A 16,542-nucleotide genomic window follows, 5' to 3' on the forward strand; every position below is an offset into this window, starting at 1 on the left:
GACACTCCCTGGCACGGACGCAGAGTGAGGGACCCTTCTACCACACTCCCTGCCACAGACGCGCAGTGAGGGACCCTCCGTTGACACTCCCTGGCACGGACGCAGAGTGAGGGACCCCTCTACCACACTCCCTGCCACAGACGCGCAGTGAGGGACCCTCCGTTGACACTCCCTGGCACGGACGCAGAGTGAGGGACCCCTCTACCACACTCCCTGCCACAGACGCGCAGTGAGGGACCCTCCGTTGACACTCCCTGGCACGGACGCAGAGTGAGGGACCCTTCTACCACACTCCCTGCCACAGACGCGCAGTGAGGGACCCTCCGTTGACACTCCCTGGCACGGACGCAGAGTGAGGGACCCTTCTACCACACTCCCTGCCACAGACGCGCAGTGAGGGACCCTCCGTTGACACTCCCTGGCACGGACGCAGAGTGAGGGACCCTTCTACCACACTCCCTGCCACAGACGCGCAGTGAGGGACCCTCCGTTGACACTCCCTGGCACGGACGCAGAGTGAGGGACCCTTCTACCACACTCCCTGCCACAGACGCGCAGTGAGGGACCCTCCGTTGACACTCCCTGGCACGGACGCAGAGTGAGGGACTCTTCTACCACACTCCCTGCCACAGACGCGCAGTGAGGGACCCTCCGTTGACACTCCCTGGCACGGACGCAGAGTGAGGGACCCTTCTACCACACTCCCTGCCACAGACGCGCAGTGAGGGACCCTCCGTTGACACTCCCTGGCACGGACGCAGAGTGAGGGACCCTTCTACCACACTCCCTGCCACAGACGCGCAGTGAGGGACCCTCCGTTGACACTCCCTGGCACGGACGCAGAGTGAGGGACCCTTCTACCACACTCCCTGCCACAGACGCGCAGTGAGGGACCCTCCGTTGACACTCCCTGGCACGGACGCAGAGTGAGGGACCCTTCTACCACACTCCCTGCCACAGACGCGCAGTGAGGGACCCTCCGTTGACACTCCCTGGCACGGACGCAGAGTGAGGGACCCTTCTACCACACTCCCTGCCACAGACGCGCAGTGAGGGACCCTCCGTTGACACTCCCTGGCACGGACGCAGAGTGAGGGACTCTTCTACCACACTCCCTGCCACAGACGCGCAGTGAGGGACCCTCCGTTGACACTCCCTGGCACGGACGCAGAGTGAGGGACCCTTCTACCACACTCCCTGCCACAGACGCGCAGTGAGGGACCCTCCGTTGACACTCCCTGGCACGGACGCAGAGTGAGGGACCCTTCTACCACACTCCCTGCCACAGACGCGCAGTGAGGGACCCTCCGTTGACACTCCCTGGCACGGACGCAGAGTGAGGGACCCTTCTACCACACTCCCTGCCACAGACGCGCAGTGAGGGACCCTCCGTTGACACTCCCTGGCACGGACGCAGAGTGAGGGACCCTTCTACCACACTCCCTGCCACAGACGCGCAGTGAGGGACCCTCCGTTGACACTCCCTGGCACGGACGCAGAGTGAGGGACCCTTCTACCACACTCCCTGCCACAGACGCGCAGTGAGGGACCCTCCGTTGACACTCCCTGGCACGGACGCAGAGTGAGGGACCCTTCTACCACACTCCCTGCCACAGACGCGCAGTGAGGGACCCTCCGTTGACACTCCCTGGCACGGACGCAGAGTGAGGGACCCTTCTACCACACTCCCTGCCACAGACGCGCAGTGAGGGACCCTCCGTTGACACTCCCTGGCACGGACGCAGAGTGAGGGACCCTTCTACCACACTCCCTGCCACAGACGCGCAGTGAGGGACCCTCCGTTGACACTCCCTGGCACGGACGCAGAGTGAGGGACCCTTCTACCACACTCCCTGCCACAGACGCGCAGTGAGGGACCCTCCGTTGACACTCCCTGGCACGGACGGAGAGTGAGGGACCCTTCTACCACACTCCCTGCCACAGACGCGCAGTGAGGGACCCTCCGTTGACACTCCCTGGCACGGACGGAGAGTGAGGGACCCTTCTACCACACTCCCTGCCACAGACGCGCAGTGAGGGACCCTCCGTTGACACTCCCTGGCACGGACGCAGAGTGAGGGACTCTTCTACCACACTCCCTGCCACAGACGCGCAGTGAGGGACCCTCCGTTGACACTCCCTGGCACGGACGCAGAGTGAGGGACTCTTCTACCACACTCCCTGCCACAGACGCGCAGTGAGGGACCCTCCGTTGACACTCCCTGGCACGGACGCAGAGTGAGGGACTCTTCTACCACACTCCCTGCCACAGACGCGCAGTGGGGGATCCTCCGTTGACACTCCCTGGCACGGACGCAGAGTGAGGGACTCTTCTACCACACTCCCTGCCACAGACGCGCAGTGAGGGACCCTCCGTTGACACTCCCTGGCACGGACGCAGAGTGAGGGACTCTTCTACCACACTCCCTGCCACAGACGCGCAGTGAGGGACCCTCCGTTGACACTCCCTGGCACGGACGCAGAGTGAGGGACCCTTCTACCACACTCCCTGCCACAGATGCGCAGTGAGGGACCCTCCGTTGACACTCCCTGGCACGGACGCAGAGTGAGGGACTCTTCTACCACACTCCCTGCCACAGACGCGCAGTGAGGGACCCTCCGTTGACACTCCCTGGCACGGACGCAGAGTGAGGGACTCTTCTACCACACTCCCTGCCACAGACGCGCAGTGAGGGACCCTCCGTTGACACTCCCTGGCACGGACGCAGAGTGAGGGACCCTTCTACCACACTCCCTGCCACAGACGCGCAGTGAGGGACCCTCCGTTGACACTCCCTGGCACGGACGCAGAGTGAGGGACCCTTCTTCCACACTCCCTGCCACAGATACACAGTGAGGGACCCTCCGTTGACACTCCCTGGCACGGACGCAGAGTGAGGGACCCTTCTACCACACTCCCTGCCACAGACGCGCAGTGAGGGACCCTCCGTTGACACTCCCTGGCACGGACGCAGAGTGAGGGACCCTTCTACCACACTCCCTGCCACAGACGCGCAGTGAGGGACCCTCCGTTGACACTCCCTGGCACGGACGCAGAGTGAGGGACCCTTCTACCACACTCCCTGCCACAGACGCGCAGTGAGGGACCCTCCGTTGACACTCCCTGGCACGGACGCAGAGTGAGGGACCCTTCTACCACACTCCCTGCCACAGACGCGCAGTGAGGGACCCTCCGTTGACACTCCCTGGCACGGACGCAGAGTGAGGGACCCTTCTACCACACTCCCTGCCACAGACGCGCAGTGAGGGACCCTCCGTTGACACTCCCTGGCACGGACGCAGAGTGAGGGACCCTTCTACCACACTCCCTGCCACAGACGCGCAGTGAGGGACCCTCCGTTGACACTCCCTGGCACGGACGCAGAGTGAGGGACCCTTCTACCACACTCCCTGCCACAGACGCGCAGTGAGGGACCCTCCGTTGACACTCCCTGGCACGGACGCAGAGTGAGGGACCCCTCTACCACACTCCCTGCCACAGACGCGCAGTGAGGGACCCTCCGTTGACACTCCCTGGCACGGACGCAGAGTGAGGGACCCCTCTACCACACTCCCTGCCACAGACGCGCAGTGAGGGACCCTCCGTTGACACTCCCTGGCACGGACGCAGAGTGAGGGACCCTTCTACCACACTCCCTGCCACAGACGCGCAGTGAGGGACCCTCCGTTGACACTCCCTGGCACGGACGCAGAGTGAGGGACCCTTCTACCACACTCCCTGCCACAGAGGCGCAGTGAGGGACCCTCCGTTGACACTCCCTGGCACGGACGCAGAGTGAGGGACCCTTCTACCACACTCCCTGCCACAGACGCGCAGTGAGGGACCCTCCGTTGACACTCCCTGGCACGGACGCAGAGTGAGGGACCCTTCTACCACACTCCCTGCCACAGACGCGCAGTGAGGGACCCTCCGTTGACACTCCCTGGCACGGACGCAGAGTGAGGGACCCTTCTACCACACTCCCTGCCACAGACGCGCAGTGAGGGACCCTCCGTTGACACTCCCTGGCACGGACGCAGAGTGAGGGACTCTTCTACCACACTCCCTGCCACAGACGCGCAGTGAGGGACCCTCCGTTGACACTCCCTGGCACGGACGCAGAGTGAGGGACTCTTCTACCACACTCCCTGCCACAGACGCGCAGTGAGGGACCCTCCGTTGACACTCCCTGGCACGGACGCAGAGTGAGGGACCCTTCTACCACACTCCCTGCCACAGACGCGCAGTGAGGGACCCTCCGTTGACACTCCCTGGCACGGACGCAGAGTGAGGGACCCTTCTACCACACTCCCTGCCACAGACGCGCAGTGAGGGACCCTCCGTTGACACTCCCTGGCACGGACGCAGAGTGAGGGACCCTTCTACCACACTCCCTGCCACAGACGCGCAGTGAGGGACCCTCCGTTGACACTCCCTGGCACGGACGCAGAGTGAGGGACTCTTCTACCACACTCCCTGCCACAGACGCGCAGTGAGGGACCCTCCGTTGACACTCCCTGGCACGGACGCAGAGTGAGGGACCCTTCTACCACACTCCCTGCCACAGACGCGCAGTGAGGGACCCTCCGTTGACACTCCCTGGCACGGACGCAGAGTGAGGGACCCTTCTACCACACTCCCTGCCACAGACGCGCAGTGAGGGACCCTCCGTTGACACTCCCTGGCACGGACGCAGAGTGAGGGACCCTTCTACCACACTCCCTGCCACAGACGCGCAGTGAGGGACCCTCCGTTGACACTCCCTGGCACGGACGCAGAGTGAGGGACCCTTCTACCACACTCCCTGCCACAGACGCGCAGTGAGGGACCCTCCGTTGACACTCCCTGGCACGGACGCAGAGTGAGGGACCCTTCTACCACACTCCCTGCCACAGACGCGCAGTGAGGGACCCTCCGTTGACACTCCCTGGCACGGACGCAGAGTGAGGGACCCTTCTACCACACTCCCTGCCACAGACGCGCAGTGAGGGACCCTCCGTTGACACTCCCTGGCACGGACGCAGAGTGAGGGACCCTTCTACCACACTCCCTGCCACAGACGCGCAGTGAGGGACCCTCCGTTGACACTCCCTGGCACGGACGCAGAGTGAGGGACCCTTCTACCACACTCCCTGCCACAGACGCGCAGTGAGGGACCCTCCGTTGACACTCCCTGGCACGGACGCAGAGTGAGGGACCCTTCTACCACACTCCCTGCCACAGACGCGCAGTGAGGGACCCTCCGTTGACACTCCCTGGCACGGACGGAGAGTGAGGGACCCTTCTACCACACTCCCTGCCACAGACGCGCAGTGAGGGACCCTCCGTTGACACTCCCTGGCACGGACGGAGAGTGAGGGACCCTTCTACCACACTCCCTGCCACAGACGCGCAGTGAGGGACCCTCCGTTGACACTCCCTGGCACGGACGCAGAGTGAGGGACTCTTCTACCACACTCCCTGCCACAGACGCGCAGTGAGGGACCCTCCGTTGACACTCCCTGGCACGGACGCAGAGTGAGGGACTCTTCTACCACACTCCCTGCCACAGACGCGCAGTGAGGGACCCTCCGTTGACACTCCCTGGCACGGACGCAGAGTGAGGGACTCTTCTACCACACTCCCTGCCACAGACGCGCAGTGGGGGATCCTCCGTTGACACTCCCTGGCACGGACGCAGAGTGAGGGACTCTTCTACCACACTCCCTGCCACAGACGCGCAGTGAGGGACCCTCCGTTGACACTCCCTGGCACGGACGCAGAGTGAGGGACTCTTCTACCACACTCCCTGCCACAGACGCGCAGTGAGGGACCCTCCGTTGACACTCCCTGGCACGGACGCAGAGTGAGGGACCCTTCTACCACACTCCCTGCCACAGATGCGCAGTGAGGGACCCTCCGTTGACACTCCCTGGCACGGACGCAGAGTGAGGGACTCTTCTACCACACTCCCTGCCACAGACGCGCAGTGAGGGACCCTCCGTTGACACTCCCTGGCACGGACGCAGAGTGAGGGACTCTTCTACCACACTCCCTGCCACAGACGCGCAGTGAGGGACCCTCCGTTGACACTCCCTGGCACGGACGCAGAGTGAGGGACCCTTCTACCACACTCCCTGCCACAGACGCGCAGTGAGGGACCCTCCGTTGACACTCCCTGGCACGGACGCAGAGTGAGGGACCCTTCTTCCACACTCCCTGCCACAGATACACAGTGAGGGACCCTCCGTTGACACTCCCTGGCACGGACGCAGAGTGAGGGACTCTTCTACCACACTCCCTGCCACAGACGCGCAGTGAGGGACCCTCCGTTGACACTCCCTGGCACGGACGCAGAGTGAGGGACCCTTCTTCCACACTCCCTGCCACAGATACACAGTGAGGGATCCTTCTTCCACACTCCCCATAAAGGGCACATAGAGTTCCCATCTTTCCACCCTCCCTGACATACGGACACATTGGAGTACGTTTCTTCCAGTCTTCACGCTGGACAGGGCCTTTGTTCTACTCCTGGTGCACATCGGATGCATAGCGGCCGTCCTTCAGCCGGGCTCCCAGTCCATACCTCCAATAACGGTGATCCGTCCACTTTTTCTGATGTAGAAGCATCTAGAGATACACTACTTGTGACAGGAATAGGGTCTCGTAAAGATAAATTCTAACCATGGATGGATAAATTTGCAGCTTCCATTGTCACTGAATGAGAGGAGAGGCGCATAGAGGTGTCTTTCTTCCTTCCACGTGGCGTAAAGGTGAACAGACGCTAGCTGGGAATTGTCTGTTCGAGGCATATGAGCTGCAGATCTCACACTTAGCATTAGATCGCCGTCTGGTGTTGGGCTCGGATGATTGCATGTTGTTGTCGTCTTGGAAGAAGTCTTTGTAGTCACGAGATAGGTGACTCCTCCCTTGGACGATAGTGCGCATGGGCATCGACTCCATCCTTAGATTGCTTTTTTCCGCCACTGGGTTCAGATGTAACTTTTCCGCTCCGGTTGTCTTTCTGAGCTGTAGGAGAGGCCTTAGACGCGTAACCCCACAGAGAAAGTGCACCTCCCTAGATGTCACAGTTTTCCATCTGTGATAACAAAGGCTCTGAGTAGAGTGCCCTACCCCGCTGATGGGAATATTTCTCTGTTGCTCCCTCTCCTGTGTACATGTGGTCCCCTTCAAAGCGCCCAGGCTGCCCGAGTGTGTTTGGAATGGCCGATCCTTACTCCCTGGTGTTCAACTATGCGATGTCCAACTTTTTACATTTGCCATTTATATTTTGATTGTGGTGTAAAGTGCTTGAATGTTTCAACTCTGTTTGCACATATATACTGTATAATCCACTGTTAATATTTTAACAACCCGCAGCACTACTCTAGGAACGTGTTCTCTCCTGCTAGTTTAAAGTTGTATTTCTTTGTTTGCCTTTGCAACACGGCTGGACCAATCTAAACGGAAGCCGCCTTCCTTCCTGTATCCCTATAGCAGGAGCTCAGAGACGTGCATCTTTCTGCGCTCCCTGGCACAGGAGCAGAGAGAGCCTCATCCTATCCCTCTCCCTAGAAAAAGAGCAGACCCCGCTGTGCTCATTTTCTTCTTGTAAGAATAGAAGGGAGACTTACCCTTCACCCTGAAAAAAGGAACAGAGAGGACTCCAACCATTCCCCTCACCGTGGAATAGGAGCAGAAAAACCTACTGTTCGAGGCATGTGGGCTGCTGAATTCATATCTATAGCATAGATCGCCGCCTAGTGTTGGGTCCGGATGATTGCACATTGTTGTCCTGGAAGAGTCTTCGAAGTATCACGAGATAGGTGGCTCCTCCCCTGGACTACAGTGCGCATGGGCATCGACTCCATCCCCAGATTGTTTTTATACTATCTTCCTGTTTCCTGGAAATCGAGCCGACCCAGTTGTTCTTGCAGAAATAGAACGGAGACGTCACATCCAAGACCAACTAAACATGTTCATAGCATGTGCTGCTGTCGAAACACGCTCTGCGTACTCCTGTTGAGCTCGGACGTTTGCAACTTATTTTGTTTCAAGAAAGGTTTGCAAGTCACGGGATGCACTGTGACTGCACCCTTACTTGGCAATGTGAGTGGCCCTGACTCCATGTTAGATTGTTTTTTTCCGCCATTGGGTTCGGACGTGTATTGGCAGGGCTCAGAGACTCAACATGTTCCCACATTTTCGTTCACACACTTCAGCCCTCTTGTCACTTGACTTTAAATTATTCGGGGAGAGTGCCTCCGGAATGATAAATTGGACACCCAAGATCCTGTAGATGTCTCCACTCCACTCAAAGTCGAAGGCCCCTTTGACACCGGCGCCCAAGACCTCTTCGACTCTGAGGCGGTCATCAATGTCGAACACTCAGTCAATGACTGACTCTGACGATTCCTAGCAGCTGATCCTGCAAAGACTGCAAAAGGAGTTAGATGTGAGGCAGAAGAGACTTCATTCATCTCCTTACTAGGAAGGTTTTGGTGATGCCGCTTTCTCAGACTCCTTTTCAGACTCTGCTTCAGAAGAAGAGGCGGTACAAAAGGGGATGGTGATGGACGGAGCATCTGAACCAATCAAACACTCAGCCCAGTCAACAGATCTGGGTTTAATCCATCACCGTTCTTTAGCCCACTCTGCCACCCCAGTTCAGACATGGCCATATGCAAATCAGTCTGACCCGGTGCCTCATGGGAACAGTCCAGCCCGAACTGGGTGTGAGTGTTTGATTGGTTCAGATGCTCCGTCCATCACCACCCCCTTTTGTACCGCTTTTGGCCGCCATAAGTTGGCAGGGTATGCTCAGACGTGAGTCCCTTGCTCACTTTGCCACTGGATTCAAGCAAGCCGGGCTGAAGACGGCTGTAATGCCAGAAACCGGTCCTCGGAAGCTTGTTTCCGGTCCAGGGAAGGCATGGCTTGGCAGTTCGGGCTGGACTGTTCCCATGAGGCACAGGGTCAGACTGATTTGCATATGGCCATGTCTGAACTGGGGTGGCAGAGTGGGCTAAAGAACGGTGATGGGGCAAACCCAGATCTTTTGACTGGGTGTGAGTGTTTGATTGGTTCAGATGCTCCGTCCATCACCACCCCCTTTTGTACCGCTTTTGGCCGCCATAAGTGTGGCAGGGTATGCTCAGACGTGAGTCCCTTGCTCACTTTGCCACTGGATTCAAGCAAGCCTGGCTGAAGACGGCTGGAATGCCAGAAACCGGTCCTCGGAAGCTTGTTTCCGGTCCAGGGAAGGCATGGCTTGGCAGTTCGGGCTGGACTGTTCCCATGAGGCACAGGGTCAGACTGATTTGCATATGGCCATGTCTGAACTGGGGTGGCAGAGTGGGCTAAAGAATGGTGATGGATTAAACCCAGATCTTTTGACTGGGTGTGAGTGTTTGATTAGTTCAGATGCTCCGTCCATCACCACCCCCTTTTTTACCTCTCAGAAGAAGAGGCGGCACTTTCAAGAGGATCCCACATGAGACTTCTCATGCTCTCTGGACCAAAAATATAGGGACCAAGGTAACAGTCCTCCACTCTATGTTCCACCCCCTTAAGTCCTCTTTTCTGCACCTTCACTGCCTTCACCACAGCCTCCAGAGGGATCCCCACATTCCCAGACAGGGTTCAGCCTTGCCAACCCTCATCCACAAGAACAGCTCCCTCAGGCAAGTCCTGGACATCAGTCCCTCAATGGCTACCTCCTCTCACAACATTTCCACAAGACAACCCTGCAGGATGTCACTCCCCCTGCTCCAACAAGGCAATTCCATGATGGCGCTTGACCTCTAGAGGCCGCGTTTCCCAGCCCCATCCATCCCACTGATCTGTGCTGCCTTCGCCCTCTGTAGAGTGCTGTCATTACCAATTCAAAGTACGTCCTTTCGGGGTCACCACTGGCCCAAGGGTTTTCACAAAGTGCCTAGCAGTGGTGTCTGCATTTAAGGAAGAGGGTAAGACATCCACTTTTTCCCCTAACTCGACGATTGGCTGATCAAGAGCACGGGCAAGCACATGCGCAGGCTACCATCTCCCCACTCCACAGCCTAGGGCTCACAACAAATGCCACCAAATTCCACCTGGAAACCCTCCAAATTCAGCCCTTCCTAGGGTCTGTACTCAACGTGGTCACAGCCAAAGGCTACCACAGCCCGCAGAGGGTGTTTGCATTCCAGCAACTCTTACCTACTTTCCAGCTCAGTCGTCAACTCACAGTCTGTACTCTCATGTGCCTGCTAGAAATAATGGCAAACATTTCCTAGACCCCGTTCCCATCAGGCTTTGCATACACTTCGATAAGCCTTCCTCTGGCAGATATAGCTGCTTACACGCTAAACAGGGAGCTCGCCTCCCTTTTTCGCATCCTGTAGTTAAGGTCTTCGTAGAGGGCTTGAAAAGGATCCTCCCTCCCAGAGTTCCCCCTTCCTTGTGTGAAATCTCATTGTGGTCCTTACCAGGCTCTTGAGACACCCATTTGAGACCCTGCACTCTTGCTCTCTCCTGGAAAGCAGTTTTCCGTGTGGCCATTACATCTCTCAGATGCATTAGTGGGGTGCGGGCCCTCGCGCTACAAGGACACTTCATTAAGGCGCACAAGGACAGGGATGTGCTCAGAATCAACCTAGAAGTCTTCCCCCTTTCCACCTCGACTAAACTGCAGCGGCTCTCGGTTGTTTTCCACTCACCCAGACTCTGTAGCGGCGAGTCATTTACGCCGTAGATGTGAGATGGCCTCACATCGACAGTACCATGCCCTTTCTCAAAACTGAGCAGTTCTTTGTTTCCTTTGGCAAACCCCGTAAGTGCTGGGCAATTTCCAAGGCCGGCGTTGCCAGGTGGATAGTGAAATGCAGCCAAACTTGCTATCACAAAGCCAAAAAAGCCCTCCCTGTAACCCACAGGGCGCACGCTACACACAAGAAAGCAGAAACCATAGCATTTCTAGGCAGTATCCTGCTAGCTGAATATTGTAAAGCAGCCACTTGGTCAACCCCACACACTTTTACCAAGCACTACTGTGTGATGTCATGGCACGACAACTAGCAGTGGTTGGCCAAACAGTCGCAAGGACTAATTTTCAGACCTGAATCATCCAGACGCTAGCCACCATTTGTTGGGGAGTGCTGCTTTACAGCCTGTTCAGAACATGTGTATCTACAGCAGCACATGCTATGATCATAGAATGTTACTTGGTAAGCATCTGTTTCTAGCGTGTGGCTCTAACTAACTTCCTTTCACAATACTTGTGATCTGCACCATACTGTGTTCACTCCCCCACCTCCATTCCACTCTCACCTGCTGTGTGGAAAACAATCGAGCATGCAGTTAGTGCTCTGCTGCTTTCCCAAGTAAGGCTGGAGTTAGAGTGCCTCCTTTTCTCGCGAAAAACTTTCTTCGTACAAAAAACAAGTTGCAAATGTCTGATCCCAACACTAGATGGCAGAAGTATGCAGAGCATGTGAATCTACAGCACTACATGCTACAAACAGATGCTTCCAGGGTAACATTATCCTTCTCCAATCCCTGAAGACTATGTACTCCTTGCTAAAAATCTTTTATTTTAGCTGTACTTTGCCGAGCTGTCATCAAATGCAATGAATGTGTCTCCTATTTCACATCTGTCAGACAGAAGACCTCTCCTTATTCGCACCCCCCATTGAAACATTCCTTCGTAGGTCCAGTAACAAATGGTCACCTTTCCTTTGAAGGACTTCCCTAGCTGATAAAACTGCTGCAACTCCCCAATTATGTTCTGCACGACGGTTCCGCAAGCTTCATCAGGGAAACTTTACATCTCTGAGTAGATCTTGTTCTCCTTGATAAATACTTTCCTTAACCTGGAAGTTTTTCTTTGCCTACTGTTGGAAATGGGATCCCCGGCTGGCCAGGGCTTTCGCCAAAGTCAGTCAGAGACCACCACACCCAAGTCAGGGCAAGGGAGTTACACGCCAAGATAACCCCTACTCACCCTCTAGGTAACGTGGCGCGAGCAGCAAGGCTAAACTTGGAGGCGATGTAGGCTAAGTATTTGCGCACGCACCCCAGCAACAACAACCAAAGGCCCACCACAAAGGAAACTCCACACAAGGTTATATAAAAATAGCCTTTGTATTACACCAAAACACATTAGATAAAACACACACTTTACAATGTGCCAGAGGCACGGGCAGAATTTACAGGGGATATGTACAAGACAGGGCCACCTGGACCACTGTCAGGAATCAGAAGTAGCACTTTCAGAAATAGCACTTAGTACATAGAATATAGCACAAAATAGCACACAATATAACAATAGAGCGCACAACCAGTAATTACTGGTAACCAGGATCTCACTAGCACCACCTGTACTAGGGAGCAAACAACCACCTATGTATTACAATACCTGTAGGGGTGTAAGAGGAAAACACATGATGCAATGCATAACATTCATTCAGAGGTGTAAAGGCACATGACGCATAAACAATACATTCAGAGGTGCATAGAAAGTACAATTGCGCCAAACTCACGTAAGTCACCACCTGTGACTGTCCCTGTGTCCCAATGTCAGGGGGGGCCTAAACGTAGCAGTTGCCCACAAAGTGCTGGGCAACTGGTGCAGGGAAATTAGGGCAACGTTGGAGCCTCTCTGGCTCAAGAACCACCACCGTGGCACTGCAGAGCCTCTCTGGGCTCACAAAACGAATGGCCCTCTCAGAGCCTCTTACACCAGTAAGGGGGCTGCTGAGCCTCTCAGGGCTCCAGCAACAAAAGGTGCAGCCTCGCTGGGCTGTGGGGTCCCTCGCTCTGGGGACCCAAAGGGATGAAGTTTGCCAAGAGCCTCGCTGGGCTCTAACTCAACTGGTGCCCCCGGGGCACCTCGTGGCTCAATGGGAACGCTCCCACTCGTTGGAGCCTCTCTTAGGCTCGGGACGCGGTGCCGGCAATCGAGCCTCGCAAGGCTTGCCCACAGAAAATGCCCCCAGAGCCTCTCTCAGGCTCTAAACACGTGGGCGCGAGGTCGCGCTGCCGAGGGCGGCAGGGGGGGGGGGGCGGACACCGACAATGTGTCCCGGCGCCCCTCCCTCCAGAACGGCCACACTCACCGGCTGGTCTCCAGCGGAGGCGGGTCTCTCCCGCTGGTCCCGGGGCTCTCCTCAGACTTCTCCCCCGGGCTCTCCCTCGCTTTGGGAGCCTGGGGGGGACAAGGAAAGACGCCGGCTTTTCCCCTCACCGGAGCACGGGGTGGCCTCCCGTCTGCTTCTGGTTTCCTCTCTCCTGCCCCCGGCCTGCCTGACTTCCAGGTCGCGGCTGCGGGGCGGGACTTCCGGTCGCTTCCCCCGGGGCCGCGCTGTGATTGACCGACGGGCCCTGCACTTCCGGGTCGTCGCGGGCAGCGCGGCGGCCCGTTCCAGGCACTCGTAGGCGGGGGATGAGTTTACCGAGGAGTGGGCTCCCTCGAGGTAAACTTAAAATATAGCGGCAAGGTCCCTGGCAGGGTGGGCACCTGCCAGGGGGCAAATTAACCCAAATAAGCGAGGTGGGCACTCGCTAGGCAGGCAAAGCGCTCCTCAGCGCTAAAAGGCAATTTACAGCGCTCCAAGCGCTATAATCAAAAACAAAGCGCTTCCAAGCGCTAGGGGGCATAAAGCGCGCTCCTAGCGCTACAAACAGGATAAAGCGCTCCCAGGTGCCCTCAGCAAGCAGGGCAGAGTCCCAGCAGTCCTTGGGCAGGCAGGGGGGCAAGGCTGGGCCCAGAGCCAGCACACTGGGTCTCCAGGCAGGGAGACACCCCAAGTGGCGGTCCTCTGGCCCAGCGACAGCAGCAACAGCCCCCTCAGGATCCTGGAAGAGAACAACTTCTGTGGGGACACAGCCCCATTTTTATACAGTGCATTCCTTTGTTCAAGGGTGCAGAGTGGGGGCGGAACCAGTCGCAGCTGGTTCTTGAGTACTCTGTTTACCTCAACCACCCTCTCTATTCACTGGCAGGGCTGGGGTCATTAGACACACCACAGGGGGGCGGAGCCAGCATTGTGTGGGGAAAACCCAGCCCATCCAGGACACAGGTACACTCCTCCCACACATCACTCATGCTAATCTCCCACTCACCACCGGGCAGACCCATCCAGACTTCCTGGAGCCTGGCATGCCAGCCAGCTCCAGCCAATCACACGCCAGCACCCTCACAGCACACGTACAGCCATGTCTAGAAATGGCGCTTCGCTACTAGACACATACATGCTGCATACACCATCTCGCAGCATTCACTCTCACGAGTTCACACATACCAGACTCAAGCCTGTACACCCCACGCATCAGGAACTACCAGGGACACATACATTCCCCATGCATTCCTATGGGCGGGCAGGCCTAGCTCAGCACATGCACTCAGAGTGCGCACGCACTTTCCACTGGGACACAGTGAAAGTGCGCAGAATCCCTAAAATCACCATTGCCAGGTCACCATTTCTAGCAAAAAGTCTAGGGGTGAACCTGCCCTAAGGGCCAAAGTCCAACATAACCCCCTTCCAGCCAAAACGCAGGGGAGACCAATCACCACCGTGATGGACTTCCCTGCTTGGGGCGATAGAACACGGACGCGGGCCCACAACTGCAGGGACACCCTCCTGTTCTACGCCACGGTGAACCAATGGGATTCCTTCTAAACACACTGTCTGGACCAACTGGGCTACCCCACTGGTACTCCCAAGTTGTCCGCGGCCAGGACCAGGCCCTGGGCCACCCAGGTGCCACTGGTCCGTGCCAATTCGCAGAGCGGGGGGTAGTAACCCCTGGCACATAGGAGCCATTTTCCACTCTTCCTGTCTGCAAGACAGGACTAGACTGCCACTGGTACTCCAGCCTAGGGCCTACAACCTCAGGCGGACCAGGAGTCTCGGGGAAGGCTCTCCTCCCCCTACCTCTTCTTCTAGGATTCCTCCTCCACCTGCGAGGGGTACCCCTAGAACGCCATTCCAACCCAGGACTTATCCACTCAGGTTGCACCGGGGTTAGAGGTGGGCTCTCCCACCCTCTGCACCCCCTTCCAGAGGTCTGCCCTCTCCCACCTGGAGAAGTTCCTCTGGAAGAAGAACCGGTCAGGACACTAGTTACAGTCGTCCTACCCTTCAGGTCAGGCTGACCCTGAACCTGGCCTTCCAACCTCTGGTCTAAAACCTTCGGTGGAACAATTGCCTGGCACTCCAGGACTTCTGGGGACTTACACTCCATCCCCCTGAGGCTAACAAATGTCACATCTGTTGTGTGACTGTCTGTCTGGCGCAGATCTCCCGCCCTCTGTCCACCTGACAGTGCGTGACGATCCCCCAGACCAGAAGTGTTGTTACCATGGTCACTACACGGGAACCTAGCCCAACTGGGTAGTCCCTGACCCACTGGTCCTTCCACTGGGGAACTCCCCCAATCACTCCTCACTCTGGACTCCTGTACCCTCCCTACCGGAGCGGTACTGCCAGACTCTAGAACCAAAGGAGCTCTGGTTACAGACGCTCCAGGTCCTCTACTCACTAGGAGATCCTCCTCAACTGGGTTAACAGGACAGCCTAGGTCCCCAACCTGGTGTTCCCTCAAGAAACCACCCAGGTTCTGAGACAGGGCTTCGGGCCTCTGGGGGCTCTCAGCCACCCACTGACTCCTGCTCCACTGAGCCAGGCAGTCAGCCCCTACACCCTTCTCACTAACCAGGGACCTAGCTGGGCTACACTGAGCCTCTTCCACCACGCTGGGCTGGAAGATCCCTGACCCACTACTTTTGGAGTCACTCACCAATGACTCTACAGAACCTCTGGTCCCTTCCCAGCGGTCTGCTTCCTCTGCCAGCTCACATGGTTCAGACAATCCACACCCTAACAGGTGTTGGCGCAACCCTGGTGAACAACAACTGAGCAACTGCTCTCTGAGAAACATATCGAACAATAGGTCCCAATCACATTTCGTGGGCTCCCGTACCCAATCACACAGGGCTTCACAACAGTCATCCTCAAAGTCTTCCCAAGACTGATGAGACGGTTTCCTAAGGTTCCTAAACCTCAACCTATTCTCCTCCTCTGGGGAAACAGGAACCATACTCTGGGAACTGGGACTTTCTAGACTGAGATTTAAATAGCTGCCACCACTGGACCCAACCCTCCCTGGGGGATCCAGAAATTCAACACTGCGCGCAGGGGATAGTCTACCCTCCAGAGCTACTTTGCCTCTGGCGGCGGCCCTCTCAGCCTCCTCTATCCTGTCCTGCGCTAAGACCCTCTCGGTCTCCAGCTGTTGCTTCTTAACCTCCAGCTGTTGCCTTCTAATGCCCAGCTGTGCCATAGCCTGGGCATGCTCCAACCTGAGCCTCTCTAAAGCCAGCTGGTGCTCCCTTTCTCTCCTCCTATCTTCCAGCTCCTCTGGGGACAGGGAAAGGGATGAGGCGCTGCCTCCTAAACTGGACCCAGCAAGGGACTCCCTATCTATGGGGTCCTCACTATCTGCTGGCGTCCCTGTGCTATCATCTTCTTCCTCCTCAGACTCTTCAGGGCTCCCCTCTGACCCACCACCCTCATGGTGTG

General features: G+C 57.3%; 1 protein-coding gene across 4 annotated transcripts in view; it reads left to right on the forward strand.

Annotated features, from left to right (window-relative positions):
- Positions 1–16,542, forward strand: part of TNK2 (tyrosine kinase non receptor 2) — a 394,078-nt gene that overhangs the window by 263,730 nt on the left and 113,806 nt on the right. The window lies entirely within an intron of this gene.

Source organism: Lissotriton helveticus, chromosome 11, assembly GCF_964261635.1.
Source record: "Lissotriton helveticus chromosome 11, aLisHel1.1, whole genome shotgun sequence".
NCBI classification, from domain to species: domain Eukaryota; kingdom Metazoa; phylum Chordata; class Amphibia; order Caudata; family Salamandridae; genus Lissotriton; species Lissotriton helveticus.